The sequence below is a fragment of the Hemicordylus capensis genome, chromosome 5, assembly GCF_027244095.1.
Source record: "Hemicordylus capensis ecotype Gifberg chromosome 5, rHemCap1.1.pri, whole genome shotgun sequence".
Classification (NCBI taxonomy): domain Eukaryota; kingdom Metazoa; phylum Chordata; class Lepidosauria; order Squamata; family Cordylidae; genus Hemicordylus; species Hemicordylus capensis.
Window position 1 is genome coordinate 48894669 of NC_069661.1, and position 15107 is coordinate 48909775.

At 41.7% G+C, this 15107-nt stretch overlaps 1 long non-coding RNA gene across 1 annotated transcript; it reads right to left on the reverse strand.

The window, feature by feature from the left end:
- Positions 1–258: 258 nt before the first annotated feature.
- Positions 259–14259, reverse strand: LOC128327534 (uncharacterized). The gene is made up of 3 exons (XR_008308661.1): positions 13908–14259; positions 5416–5535; positions 259–460 (listed from the first exon to the last, which is right to left on the reverse strand). It is a non-coding gene; the product is annotated as an uncharacterized LOC128327534 (long non-coding RNA).
- Between the last annotated feature and the right edge of the window lie 848 nt (positions 14260–15107).

Below are 15107 nucleotides of genomic sequence, written 5' to 3' on the forward strand. Positions count from 1 at the left end.
GAATGACCACAGTATTTGGCATCATTTCAAGGGAAGTGATATACGAATCACTATTGAAGTCACTATTACCATCACTATTGAAGTCAGAAAACAAAGCATATCTAACATTTCAAGGAAGGCCTAATTTCAGCAAAAACAGGTCTGGGAGCAACTGGCTTATGTATGTGCTTTTTCGTGTTATCAGTGCTGCATCCTTGCCAATTTTTTTTTATTGATTTAAACAAAAAACCCACAGAAAAAGCAATGACTACATTGGTTCTGGTTTATTTTCAACAGTAGTCCAATGATAAAAATAATTGGCTAGTTCTGATTTCTCCTTACACAAAACAAGCTGGAATGTACTCTTATACTTCTGCACTCTTATGCACTCTTATACTTCTCTCAGTTAGCTGATTGAACAGGGGTGAGAAATGTAGACATTCTGCAAGTTTTCTACCATGCACTTGCAGCAAATTGTTCTCTGTAAATAAATAGAAAACAAAAATTATAGTATTAAATAAAGTTCTAGTATTTATTTGCATTCTGTGGCATGTATAAAGGACTATGAACCTCAATCTACACAGCTCACATTTTTTGATATAGCTTCAGTCTATGAGGTTAGGACCCAGCCTGGGAAGTTACCCTGGGCTGAACATTGCTCATGTCTCCTAGCCTTTAGCCTCATTCAGACATTACTTCCATAATGGGAATAGAAGTTCTGCCCCACCGGTGTGTCCGCCATTGTCCTCACTCTCCCTCCCGCAAGGGCTCATGCTTACAGCCTCTGTCTGAAGTGGTGAAAGCTGAAATAGTAATTGTGGGTGTTTCCATGAGCAGGAGACTTGGGCACCTGAGTCTCCAGCTCATGGAAGCATCTGCCATCATGCTTACAGCCTTTGTGGCTCCAGATGAAGGCTGTAAGCCTTTGTAACCATTAGTGCTGCAGGAGGGGGAGTGAGGGGGGATGATGGACAGTGGAGGCGAGGCAGGTCTTCCCTTCCCTCTTAGGATGGTGTACATGAGTACACCGTCATTTTTAGTAATGTCTGAATGAAGCTTTTGTGAGGCACAAATAGAAACAGGAGGGTACACCAGCACTCAGCACACCATGATGCTTCTGGTTTAGTCAAGCCTATAAGAATACTGAGACACTGGTCTTCTGTTCTCGCATGGGCAACAGAACAGTACCTTCTTCTATTTTTCAAACCCACATATTCATTTGCATCTCTATTTTTAGCCTTCTCCTCAAGCCCCCAACTCAAATGACCTCAGGAAACCAGAGTTGGCCCAGAGAACCAATCATTCAGAGCTATACAGTAATGGCTGTCCATGCCTTGTGCCTAACTCTGGCAAGGATTTGACTGGATTCACCAGTAAATATGGAGGTATGTTCTAAGCTGCTTTGGTATAAACTACGACTGTTAGCATTAGCCAATAAGTTGGTGTAATTAATTGACTATCACTTTCATAACAGATTAAACCTTGCTCCCCCGCATTCCATTCCTGATAAACTGATGAGGCTGACAAGAAGCAAGGATTATGGAACATAGTCCAGATTTCTTAAAAGATCCATCTCCATGCAGACTGCAGAGCGGTACTGGTCTGCACCAAAGTTTATAAAAAGGAAAACAGATTGTTTGTTCTTCCAGTTTGCGTTCAGACATAAGCTGCCTGTAGGGGGGAAGCTAGTATGTCTTTCCTTCTAACAATACATACAACAGGAAATTGAAGCAGAGAGCACTCAGTCACCTTCAGTATCAATGCTAATGTTCTCAGTAAAATTCATAATTATCTGGTTTGAAATGCAAACTTGTCCAGCTAGTAATGCTCAGATGAATTACTAGATGAATGGACAGCATGTCGCCCCCTCCCGCCGCGACTAACCCAAGTTCTTCTTCAGCTCAGAATTTAAATTGAGTCAGTCCCTCCCTTCCCGAAACTGAGGGGATAAAAGGGCACTGTATGCATGGGTAGTCCAACTGGGTTGCTTCATCTGTGATTCCTCTTTGTGGGTGCAAGACAGTACATGCAGCCTGATCAGATGGATAATTCCATCCATTTTGATCCTATGGATTACATGTTTAGTAGAAGGGGGAAGAGAATAAATGTATTTTCCCAAATACATTGCCAAGCTGCTGTAGTTCAGCTAGCTGCCACACAGGGCAGTAGGGATGGGCAAAACGTTCCACACACAGAACATTCCACCTCAAAACAGACCATTTCGACTGTTCCAAGCTTGGAACAGAATGCACTTCAAATGAAGGGCCAGTTCCGAGCTTGGAATGGAATGTCCCATTTAGAATCAGATCATTCCAAGCATTCTGAGCACCATTTTGGATTCCAAAATGGTACTTTTCTGGTCTCTGCTCATGCACAGCAGCCATTTGCATGGTAAGCAGCACCATGCAAATGGCTGCCACACATGTGCAGAGGCCAGAAGAATCCAAAATGGCACTCTGAATGTTCCAAGTTGGAATGGGGTCGTTCTATTGGAACAACCAGCGAAACCATTTGTTCCAGTGCAACATTCCGGGGATTTAGTGTTCCATTCCAAGCTCAGAATGAAATGCTAAATCCATTTTGTACACACTCCTATGGGGCAGTGGTCTGTAGTTCTCAGACTCTCAATCATTAATATAGGCAGTTCCAGACACTTGCCTTAGTGTTAAAAGCTCCCAGCTTCTGACCTTGTTCCCTCATTCCTGGTTCTCTGCTGGGTCTTCCCAATTCCCAAAACTCACACATGTTCCAGTAGCTGCCTATGGCTCACTGCTGAGATCAGTATTATCAACAGACCTGGACATGCTTTGGCTCTTATCCTCAAGCTCTTACCAAGGACTAGCAACTCTGCTAACAAAAGGTGACCTTCTGGGCCTCTGACTGGGAGGGGCCCGCAGAGAGGCAATCCACTCCGTTCAGGTGGCAAACAATCTTTGTAAGCCTTCCCTCTTGCATTTTTATTTCACAAAGATTGTCTGAAGACAGATAGGCAGGCTCAAAGTCTATAAATCATTATAGCACTTAGCAATAGCACTTACATTTATATACCGCTTTATAGCCGGAGCTCTCTAAGCGGTTTACAATGATTTAGCATATTGCCCCCAACATTCTGGGTACTCATTTTACCGACCTCGGAAGGATGGAAGGCTGAGTCAACCTTGAGCCCCTGGTCAGGATCGAACTTGTAACCTTCTGGTTACAGGGCGGCAGTTTTACCACTGCGCCACCAGGGGCTCTTGTGTCTATTACCAGGGGTAATAGACACACATGTCTCTGGGCTGTCTAATATTACAAAAGATTAGAGACACTCCAAGAAAATGACTTTTGCCTCTGTAGAAGACAAGACCAATCTGGGATGGTAGGAACACCTCCACATGATAAACTCAGAAGTCATCTCTGTCTTCTGCTAGTGGGAGAAGCTTTTCTGAAGGTGGAGACTGCCCTCTGTCCTCAAGGAAAAAGCAATGCTCCCAAACATGCATTTAAATCAGAAAAATAAAATTCCCACATATAAATGTCAGGTTATTAAACAGATATTTTAAGCATGTTGTTGTTTGTAAAGAGTCTGTTTTTGTTTTGCAATAAGTAAATTTCTGTGAAGTATTTAGTCAAGCAAGCAATCATAAACTACAGGGATGTTTTTAAAGCAATGTGCTCTTGAGAAGTGAATTTATCCTGCTTCCTGTCCAAATACCTTGAACTTGGACCTCCCTGGTGCCTTGTGAACAATATTTGTTCCTATTTATTTAGAACCTGCTCTTCCACTGATATGTCCATAGAGACTACAGATGTAAACCAATGATACCATGTGCACAGAAGAGCTGCAAATCCTTCCAGCCAGGAAAAACCAAGGACTAGCTGTAATTTTATGGCTACAGTATCTGGTTCCCAAGTTCACAGGGAGTTTAGGGGGGGCTCAGCTGTACACAAAGAGGGCCATGATGGTGTAGAGCTAGACTCAAAACTGGTTTAATGAGCTAGACTCAAAATTGGTTTGTTATGACACAAATATTCATAGGTACTCAACTAATGGAAGAAGTGATCCAAGAAAATGGTATGGAAATACTGTATATCAAAAAGTTTGAGGTACACTGGGTGACAAACCAAATTCTAAAGTGAATATTAAACACACTGGAAGGCAAAAGGAAAACCTAGGGTGCTGAACATAAATACAGTGGCTCACATGTGCAGGGTAATGTGGATGGTTCAGCACCACCATTGTGAGTGTCTAAAACCTGGCCTGTGATATTGCAGAACAACCCTGTTGCACTGTGACTTTAAATTGTGCAATCACAATTGTGTGATGCTACTTCCATTATTTATAATGGACATAGCATTATGCATCTGAAATTGAGCAAATTTAAGTTGCACCACAACAAGGCTGTTCCACAACAGGTGGTGTTTTAGACACCATCCAAGCAGAAGGCCTTTTCAGTGGTTGCACCCAATATGGAACAGCCTCCCCAGTGAGGTTTGCCTGGCACCATCACTTTGTTCTTTTAGATGCTAGCTAAAGATGTTTTTGTTCACTCAGGCTTTAAAAAAATGATTTATTTTTAAAAAGTTTTTAAATTGTTTTGTACTTTATTTTGTATTTGTATTGTTTAGGGATTTTCTCATGGCCTAGACTGACTCCACCCAGCCACCCTATTCTTTTTTGTGTATTGTGATTTGATGCATTTTGTGTGTTTTTATTGGATGTTTTAATGTTGTGTTGTGAGCCACCCAGAGAACAATTTATTATGGGGTGGCTAATAACATTGTATTTCATTATTTGTAGTTGTTGTAGTAGTAGTTGTTGTTGTTATACACTTGCAGCGGTGCAGACTCTGCAGAACCACCCACATCACCTTGAACAGCATGTGAGTCACTATTTTATGTTTTCTTTTATTCATTCATTCATTCATTCCATTTGTAATGTTTTCTTTCTCCAAGGTGCTAAGGGCAGCATATATGGTGTGCCACATACAGTTCTATCCTCATGGAAAGCCCATAAGTTAAGTTAGCCAAGACAGAATGACCAGTCCAAGGTCAGTCAATGACATTCACGACAGAGTGGGAATTTGAATCCCAGCGTCCCTGGCTCAAGTGCAACACTCTTACCACTACAGACTCAAAGAGATAGCCTAATAGACTGCTGACCACATTCTCTTGGCACAGCTCTTCTTTCACAGACAAATCTAACAGGTTATATGTTTTTTTAAAATATCATAGAGTTTGGTTCTTTCAATTTATTACCTCATCTCTAAGAATAAATAAAGTACAGATGTAGATCCCATGCAACCCCCCCCCAAAAAAATAAAAAGATGTAAGTGCTCCAAGATATGTTGGCTGTGTATGATCAGAGAATGGCTTCTCCACCCCACCCCTCACAACATCTAAACTATGCAGTCCCCAACTTTAACATGCTTTTGAGTAATACCGTCTAAATACTACCGTTTTCTATATTTCTGCTACTCATTTAAATGCTTCCTTATGACGTATTTATTTTCACCCATTGAACACCACCGTTCATATCCACTTTCAAGCTCTACTGTTCTGTAACTTCCAGTTGATCTGAAGAAAGAGGGTGAAATCTGCTATTAAAGACATTCATGTAAAGTAAAATCATATGTTCTTCCCCTCCCCCAACTTTGCTTATATTCATAGATGGTGAATTAAAATGCAGTCCCATAAGTCTTCATTATTCTGGCATTTAATCATATGGAAAATGTGGTAATTTAATTAAAACAAGTAACATAGGTTGGATGTCCCTCGGGATGGAAACCAAGGGAAAATGATCTAATCCATCGGGTTTCCATTTTGAAAATGTATTAATATTAGACCACAAGACCACAGCAAAAAATGCTGTTCATTTCCAATGCTGTAATCTGATGCTGAAATAAGTTCAGTAGAGGAAGCCAAAACGTACACTGTTCTGTCTCAGTGTCTACACCAGGCGCTTGTCAAAGTATTATGTGACCTAGCAAGATCTTTAGAAGAATGCTTCAGTAAAGATGCAAGTATAGCACTGCATTTGATCAATTGCATGCATAATTTCTAAGCAAAACTCATGGCAGCTAAGATACAGGTGATGCCGAGAAATCCCACGACTAAATATTAGCCACTATTCTTGCTAATAGCTATACTTCTTTCCAAAACATATTTGACATGTTGCCTCACATTAAAGAAAATTATTGTAACATAATATTTGAGGGTAAAAAGTTCTCATGTGTCCTGGTGGATTTCCATTTTCTCCAAGATCAGAGAGGCATTGCTAAATTACTGCTAGTAAACTCCTTCTACACATGCTCAGAATGACTGGTTCATACATGCAGGATGATCTCTTGATGGACGCAGTGTGAACAGATGTTTTTCATATGTTCCATCTACCAGATAGCTTATCAGAAAATCTTCATCTCACCGAGTAAATTTACACATACAGATGCCTGTTATCAAGGGTTGATGAAGTAGATAGTAGGGGTGTGCACAAAACCAGCTTGCCCAGTTTGGTTCAAGTCTGGACCAGAGTTGAACTGGACTGGGCATGTTCAATTTTGTGCACCCCTGAACACCTCCCCCCATTCCGGGTTTCAAGAGGTGTTATTTATATATATATATATATATATATATATATATATATATATATATATATCCACCTCATGGGGGGGGTGTTGCTGCAGGTGGAGGGGGTGTCTCTGACGCTTCCCCCTGCCAGCTTCCCTTGGTCTTTTCTGGGCTGGTTTGGCCCATTTTCAGGCTTTTCCAGCCTTTTACTGTCTCACGACGGCCCTTTTGAAGACTGCCGCACATGCACATGGGCTATTTGCGTGCACAAGTAAAGGGCTGGAAAGGCCCCCAAATGGGATGAACTAATCCATAAAAGACCAGGGGTTGGCCAGCAGGGCCTTCCCTGTGACTGTGGCAGCAACCCCCAGAGGCGGCAAAATTATCCCAGGCCCGGCAGTGAGTTATAATTCTTTTTTTAAAAAACTTTTTGAAGTTTTGAGCTAACCCAAGGGGTTCGACTCGAGGTCGAGCCGAACTGAGCCCAATCCAGCTCAAGGGCAAATCTTCGAACCGGCCTGGTTCCATGGCAAACCAGCTCGACATCGAGCTGGTTCGCACATCCCTAGTAGGTAGTACGAAATCAAGTTATAGGAACATAGGAAGCTGCCATATACTGAGTCAGACCATTGATCTATCTAGCTCTGTATTGTCTTCACAGACTAGCAGCGGCTTCTTCAAGGTTGCAGGCAGGAATCTCTCTCTGCTCTATCTTGGAGAGGCCAGGGAGGGAACTTGGGAGCTTCTGCTCTTCCCAGAGCGCCTCAATCCCCTGAGGGGAATATCTTACAGTGCTCACACTTTGAGTGTCTCCCATTCATATGCAACCAGGGTGGACCCTGCGTAGCTAAGGGGACAAGTCATGCTTGCTACCACAAGACCAGCTCTCCTCTCCTAAGTTTTATATATCCATGTAAGAACAGGTCCATTTTGCATTAGTGTCCTATAACAACTATAGCTTACATACCATGCTCACATACTATGCAGATATCAGAGAGAGGTGTGTTCTTGCTTGAACTGTGTGGAGGCAGGGCTGCTCTGTATCTACTAACCAGTATGTCATCAGAGATGCAACACTATTCCCATGACTGGAGTAGCATCACAACTACAATGGCACACTGGTTAATAGGCACAGAGCAACCCTGCCTCCACAAATAGGGTAGGCTATAGAGTGACTCACAAACAGCAGATACACCTCTCTCTCAGATGGATGGATATCTGTGCATTATGAGAACCAGAGAATTATAGGTATGCATATGGATGATGTACTTGGGTAATCAAGAGACCACTCAGGTTTTCATAATTCCAGAAAGAGTTGGGCAAATGAAGATGTAAGTCTATCTAAGCTTGTAGGCTTAAATGTAGTGAGCCAGGATCAGACACCTGATCATGACTCACTACATCCATATGAGATCAGATACCTGTCTATCCTTTATCTTAACACTGTCCCCTCTCAGAACCTTCTGTTGTGTTAGTACTAGAGATGATTGGCAGAGATAATTCAACCAATTTAAAAATGCATGGCTAAATTCAAATTAAAATCTTTCTCAATCAAATTTTTGTAATGAAATTCATTCAAAGAAAGAAACCTAATTTTAAAAGGTGATAAAATGGGGGAGGGGAGTTATACCCATGGGGAATGTAAGCTAATGTATGCAACAGAAAAAATTATTTTTCTGCACCATAAGGTAGGGGGAAATCACTTTCACAGTGCAATGCAAAGCATAGACAGCTCTGTAATTGGCCCACTGGGGAGATAAATTCCATAACCATAGGGCTGCTTCCAAATTCAGCAGAGAATCCAACACCTTAGCAAGTCACTGATGGCAGAGTCATTTCTTAGAGGCTGGTGTACCAGATGGTGAGCAAAGAAGAAGAAAAGATGATGAAAATTTAAGTAAATACATATTCGGTGGGGCTGAATGGAACATTTGTCAGTTTCAGTTTTCATATTGAAAGTTTCCCTTTCAACAAGGTACAACTTTATGTCAAAACTCTAGGCAATGTATGTGAAAGATCAGTGCTTTTCAGGCTGTTTCAAAGGGAGTAGCTTCCCAGCCGTGGAGCTTTGGAGTTCCAAGGCAAATCTAAAGAGACACGCAGGGCTGTTCTTATGTTCTTATGTTGGAGAAACTCTGCAACCTCCACTGAAGGTGCTGTGCAATCCATATAAAGCCTTAAAAGAATACATTTGGAGAATTTCCAAAGCCTCCACTAAAAGGTTGTTTTATCCACAGTGAGGATTAAAGCTATGCTGGAGGATTTTGTCTATTCTCTTAAGTGGGGCATAATAATCCATTGCCTAGCCCAAAAGGACCACCACCACAGGAGGGGTTGTGGCCCTGAGCTACCATAAGAACATCCCTGCTGGATCAGTCCAAAGCTAACCTAGTACAGCATCCTTTTTCACACAGTGGTCAACCAGATGCCTTTTGGAAGCCCATAAGCAGGAGATGAAGGAATACCCCCTCTCTTGCCATTGTTCCCCTTCCACTGGTATTCAGAAGGCTACTCTAATGGACCAAGTTCAAGCAAGCTTCCCAGCCCTGCTTATTTAGAGTTTGGTCCCTCCTTTAATACATCCAGTGTAAATTCTCTCTTTAGCTCCAGTGAGTATCTGATTTCATTGGGGTCTGAGTCAAACAATGTAGTCAAACAGGCCAAGAGCCAGGGTCTTGGAAAGACATGGGTCAAAAGGACCAGAGGCAGAATAGCATGGTCAAAGGCAGGTTGATTATCAGTTTCCAGGATGGTTAGTCAAGAATCTGAAGACCTGAGGCATATGACATGGTCACGGATGGACTTGTTGTTGAGTTCCAGAGTAGACAGAGAAGAGGGGAGCTCTTCTATATCTCATTATTCTTCCTGGGTGGGTTGGCTATGATTTCCTTTCCTGCCATTGGGAGCGGGGAGCACTGCAGAGCAACAACAGTTAAGTTAGCCAGTCCTCCCTATGAGCTACCTTATTGGAACAGAGAGTTATGCTGTAAGAACTCCAAGTTCAAGACCTCAAATTCTTTCCTTCTTTATTTATTTTACAGCTGCACCCCTGTCTCTGCCCTTACCCGCAGCTGTTAAAAAAGGTTTTAAAAAATAGATCAAACCAATGGTCCATCTGCTCCAGCATCTTCTTTTCCACAGTAGCCTACCAGATGCTACCAAAAGCCCACAGCATAAATGTCATCATCCTCCCCACCCCCAGCAAATAGTATTCAGTGGCAGACTGTGTCTGAACAGGAAGTTTCTATACAGCTATCCTGAGACACACCCCCCCCTTGAATTCTTTATTTATTTTATTTATTTATTATTATTAGATTTCTATGCTGCACTTCCAAAAATGGCTCAGGGTGGTTTACACAGAGAAATCATAAATAAATAAGATGGATCCCTGTCCCCAGAAGGCGCACAATCTTTTTCTACAGTAATCACTTTTAAAGTTGTCTAAGCTATAGAAAGTAAAATTCTTTCAACTGGCAAAATGATGACCATTCATTGTGCTTAGGACATGGTGCTCTAAAATGTCACCATATTGTGTATTTTTTAAAAAAATTAAATGTCCATTATATCCTTGATATATTTCTTTAATTTCCAGTGATCATTTTTCATGATTCCTTAGCAGAAACTGAAATGTGTAGTATTTAAAACATTTCATGTGTCTACCTTTGCAGCTAGAATAATATTAATTCTTCCCTGCCTTAGGGTATCTTCTGCTTTTTTAAGCAAATGTTTATAGAAAACTCAAAAAGGATAACAAACCAAGTTCTAGATTTCAAGAAAAGAGAATCTTAAATTTATAATATGACCTATGTAACTCAAAACCATCAAAACTTTGCTACATATTAAATATCGCTTATGGCTTAACCAGTTCAAATGCATTCACTTAGGCTGCGGTCAAGAAGTACCAAGCAACTCTGAAGCCCCAGTTTCTGTCAATCAGGACAGACACCTGCAGCCCCAAAAACAAAACTAGCATCCTGAGGGAGCCTACAAAAAGGTTCAAATTGCCAAGCTGGAGTTCCTCTACTATGACAACTACAGCTGAAAATAAATATAGCTCCTAATGAAGTCTACCCAACTGTCAGACAGTAGAGTTAACTGACTCCCTCCATAAGGAAGACAGTGATTCTAACATCTCTTGTACATTAATAACAAGTCAAAGTATTGTTTGCCATTAATAACATGCCAAAGTATCTGACCCCTTGCTTTTTGTGGAGTCTAGAGTACAACCCTAAAGCAAGCAAGCTTGCAAATGTTTAAACCAATCAACCAATTTGTATGTTTCCTAATCATTCCTTAAACACTTAGAGTCATTTGAAATGATTTCATGATCACCACCACAACAACAATAAAATAACAAAAATACAAAAATAACAAAATACAAAGATCTACAAATCGAAATTGAAAGGCTGTGGCAGAAGAAGACCAAAATTATCCCAGTAGTAATTGGTGCCCTGGGTGCAGTTCCAAAAGACCTTGAAGAGCACCTCAACACCATAGGGGCCACAGAAATCACCATCAGCCAATTACAAAAAGCAACTTTACTGGGAACAGCCTATATTCTGCGACGATATCTATAATAACAACAACAACAATATTGATAATAAAATCCAGCTATCCCAGGTCCTTGGGAAGGACCCGATGTCTGGATAAAACAAACCAGTCAATAACACCTTTCTGACTGTGTAAACAAGAAATAATAATAAAACCAGTAAGTCAGGACTGTTGAAAATAAAGGAATCAAAGGATGAATGCAAAAAACAGCAGATGAATCGATGAGAAAAATGGCACAACAAACCATTGCATGTTCAGTTCTTTTAATGATATACAATTGAAAACTAACAATAGCACAACATGTCAGTGGTTAAAGAATTGAAGAATGAAACAAAAGTCTCATTTTTGCAGCCCATGAACAATCACTACGAACAAATGTTATAAAAGCAAAAATTAGTAAGACCCAGAAAGACAGTAAGTGTCGGTTATGCAAGGAAGCAGATGAGATGGTTGAGCACCTTGTATGTTGTTGTAAGAAAATCACTCAGACTGATTATAAGGAAAGACACAACAAAGTTGCTGCAATGATTCATTGGAACTTTTGCAAGAATTACAAATTGCCAGCAAGCAAGAACTGGGAGAATCATCTGATTTAGGTCACAGAAAATGAAGAGGCAAAAATCCTTTGGGATTTTCAAATACAAACTGATAGGCATTTAGCGCACAATACGTCTGATCTGACAGTCATTGAGAAGAATCGAGTTCTGATAATTGATACTGGAATCCCAGGGGATAGACGGGTCGACGAAAAACAACTGGAGAAAATAACTAAATACAAGGACCTTCAGATTGAAATTGAGCGGCTCTAGAAAAAGAAAATAATAGTGGTGCCAATAGTTGTTGGTGCCCTGAGTGCAGTACCAAAAGAACTTGAAGACCATCTCGACCCCTTGGGCATCAATAATATTACAACACATCAACTACAGAAGGCCATACTGCTTGGAACAGCATGAATACTACAAAGATATCTTTGATTTTTCTTTGGTTATCCTAGACCCTTGGAAAGGGCCCGATAATTAAAGTACCAAATCCAGTCAATAACATCTGGTAGACTGTGTGTAAATAGCATAATAAACCTTATTTGTTAGCTGCCCCATAACAAAATTCTCTGGACAGCTCACAACAGAGGATTAAAGAATACAATAAAAACATGTAACACATTAAATCATAACAGACAAAAAAGTGGAAAAAATACAAAATACAATACAAAGCAATTTAAAAACTCATTTAAAAATTAGTTAAAAATCAGATCAAATCTGAAAATTGGAATTTAAAAGACCTGGGTGAACAAAAAGGTCTTTTCCTGGCATGTAAAAGAACAATGTGATGAAGCCAGGCAAACCTCAATGGGGAGGCTATTCCATAAACAGGGTGCAACCACTGAAAAGGCCCTCTCCCTGGTAGCTACCCAACTCACCTCATTTTGCAGGGGAACCTGGAAGAGGACCTCCAAAGAAGAACTTAAGGTTCAGGTTGGGACATATGGGGCAAGGCACTCTCTCAGGTAACCAAGCCATTTAGGTCCCAAGCCATTTAAGGCTTTAAAGGTTAAAACCATCACTTTGAATTGGGCCCTGAAATGGAAACAAGGATCTCATCCTCCTACATATTTATTAATATATTTTCCCCTTCATTTCTTCCCACTTTTTCCTTCATACCCAGAGCTTTGGGAAAAGAGAAAACAATGCTGGGAGGAAGAGGAGAAAATGAATGTTGTGATATCCCCCCCCCCACTCCAGTCTGGATGGAAAATGGCAGTGGATAGTTTAGAAGGAGTTTCATGCCAAGTCACTCATCCTCTCTTCCTCTAGAAGCACTAGGAAAGATGCAAAGAATGTTGCTCAGAAGCTTTGTAGGTTCCAAGTCCACCTAAAGGGCACAGGATGGGGAATTCCTCATAATAGTTGCATGCCTTTCTCCCAGAGTTTGAGTGCAAATTGGCTAAATCTTAGATATATATCATCTGGAATGTATTCTAGTTATCTGTATTTCATTGCTGAAAAAAAGAGCCAACAAAGATCAACAGATAAAATACTGATAAAGCATGCAGAGCATCTTGACTATGCTGGCCTTGACTACTACTTAATTTTTTTAAAGGTCAGCAGAACTGAGAGGCCAACTTGCTGCTGCAGCTCACAACGAGATGGATTCTTTTCATGTTTGCACAGCCTTCCTTTCAAGAATGGGAGGAGACTAAAGAGAAAGGAGTTTTTATGTAAGCTTTACATTTGACACTAGGGTTGTTCTTACGCTCATCAGTTTTAGGGTAGGGTTAGGGTTAGGGTTACGGTAAGAGGCAGTAAACCCAGCTAGTCAGGCTCAAGTGGAGCCATGGGAATCCCTCCAAACCATCTTTTTCAAACCTGGGTAACCCAGAGTCTCTACCCTGCTCTTAACAGATGTAAGAGGGAAATAATCCTCTCCTAATTCCCCCCCCTGGCTGTGTGGGTGGGTGAATGCAGCCTTTCCACTCAGCAGAATGGTGCACTGCCCCCCCACCCCCACATGGTTAAGAACATAAGAGCAGTCCTGCTGGATCAGGCCCAAGGCCTATCTAGTCTAGCATCCTGTTTCACACAGTGGCCCACCAGATACCTCTGGGGAGCCCACTGGCAAGAGGTATGTGCATGCCCTTTCTCCTGCTGTTGCTCTGAGGCTGGAGATGGCCCACAGCCACTGGACTAATAGCCATTGATAGACCTGTCCTCCATGAATTTGTCTAAGCCCCTTTTGAAGCCATCCAGGCTACTGGCCATCACCACATCCCATAGCAAAGAATTTGATAGATTAATTTTGCACTGTGTGAAAAAGTACTTCCTCTTGTTGTTTACCATGGAGGTTCATGACCAGAGAAGTTGGCAGGGAGCAATCACTGCTGTCATGAGATTTTTCCAGTCTTTTGGTAGCACAGTGCATGCTGGGAAGGCAGAGATGTGTTTGGAGGACCATCCACAGTAGGGTGGGGCTTACAGCTCCTGATTTCAATGAAGTCTGCCAATGGATCCTCAGTTGTGTGGGCGCTGGATTTGCAAACCCAAACAGAGGTTCTGGTCAGGTGGGAGTCATGAGGTAGGAGCGATCCTGCTCCTACCTGATCCTAGAACTTCCAGGATAGGACTGGTAGAAACCATATACATGTTTGTAGTGTAGATAGGTGCCCACCAGCTACATCTCTCCTCAGTGCTGAAGAATGACACTTTGCCTCCACCTCTGCAGGTTGCAATTATGACATCACCTTTGGTTTCTCTGTTATGATGAATATGATGCATACATTGTCTCCTTGCTTATGGCTGAAGCTCAAAGGTCAAGCTCACTGGTGTGGAGGGTGCAGAAGAAGAAGCATCTCACAGGGGCAACTTGGTTCTCCTCCTCCTGTCCCGATAATAGACGGGATAATCATGGCAAAGCAGTTGTGTTCCTTTTAAATTGTGGTAAAACTGTCAGGTAAGAAGTATCTTTCTGTTCTAGAACAGGAATTTGTAATGGATGGAGGCAGTCTGAAACCAAGCAATCCATAATGAGGCAAGTATTTCAGCATCTCTAAATGCCCAATTCTTTCACTTCCTTTCTTTGGCTCTGTAAATAACCTTTGCCAAGGCTTAATCTTAAAGATAGTATTGGAAAAGATACTGAAGCTCTTCTCAGAATCAGTGAGAAGAGCTTCTGGCGGGTCTGTGGGGAGAGCGGGCTTATCCCACTCTCCTCACAGACAATCATGCCTGCAGCCCTGGGTGGCTGGATTGGCCGCCCATATGACTACCGGCTCTGTCATGGAGCCGGAGGGGGCAGCGAGGATTGGGGGCAACATGGCCCCCAGAAGTTCCAGGATGCCCTGCGCTAGCATGCAGGGCATTCTGGAGAGACCGCTCCAGATGATTTTAAATGAGTTCTTTATGTATAAAATATCTTGTATATGGGCCAACTTAGGTGTCCAGAAACTCCTCTTATGTGGTTAGGCTGGATCAGTTTCAGTTTGTGACTCCCTGAGGATGTGGACAAGCTGCTCTTGACCCTTGTCCAACATGGCTTAT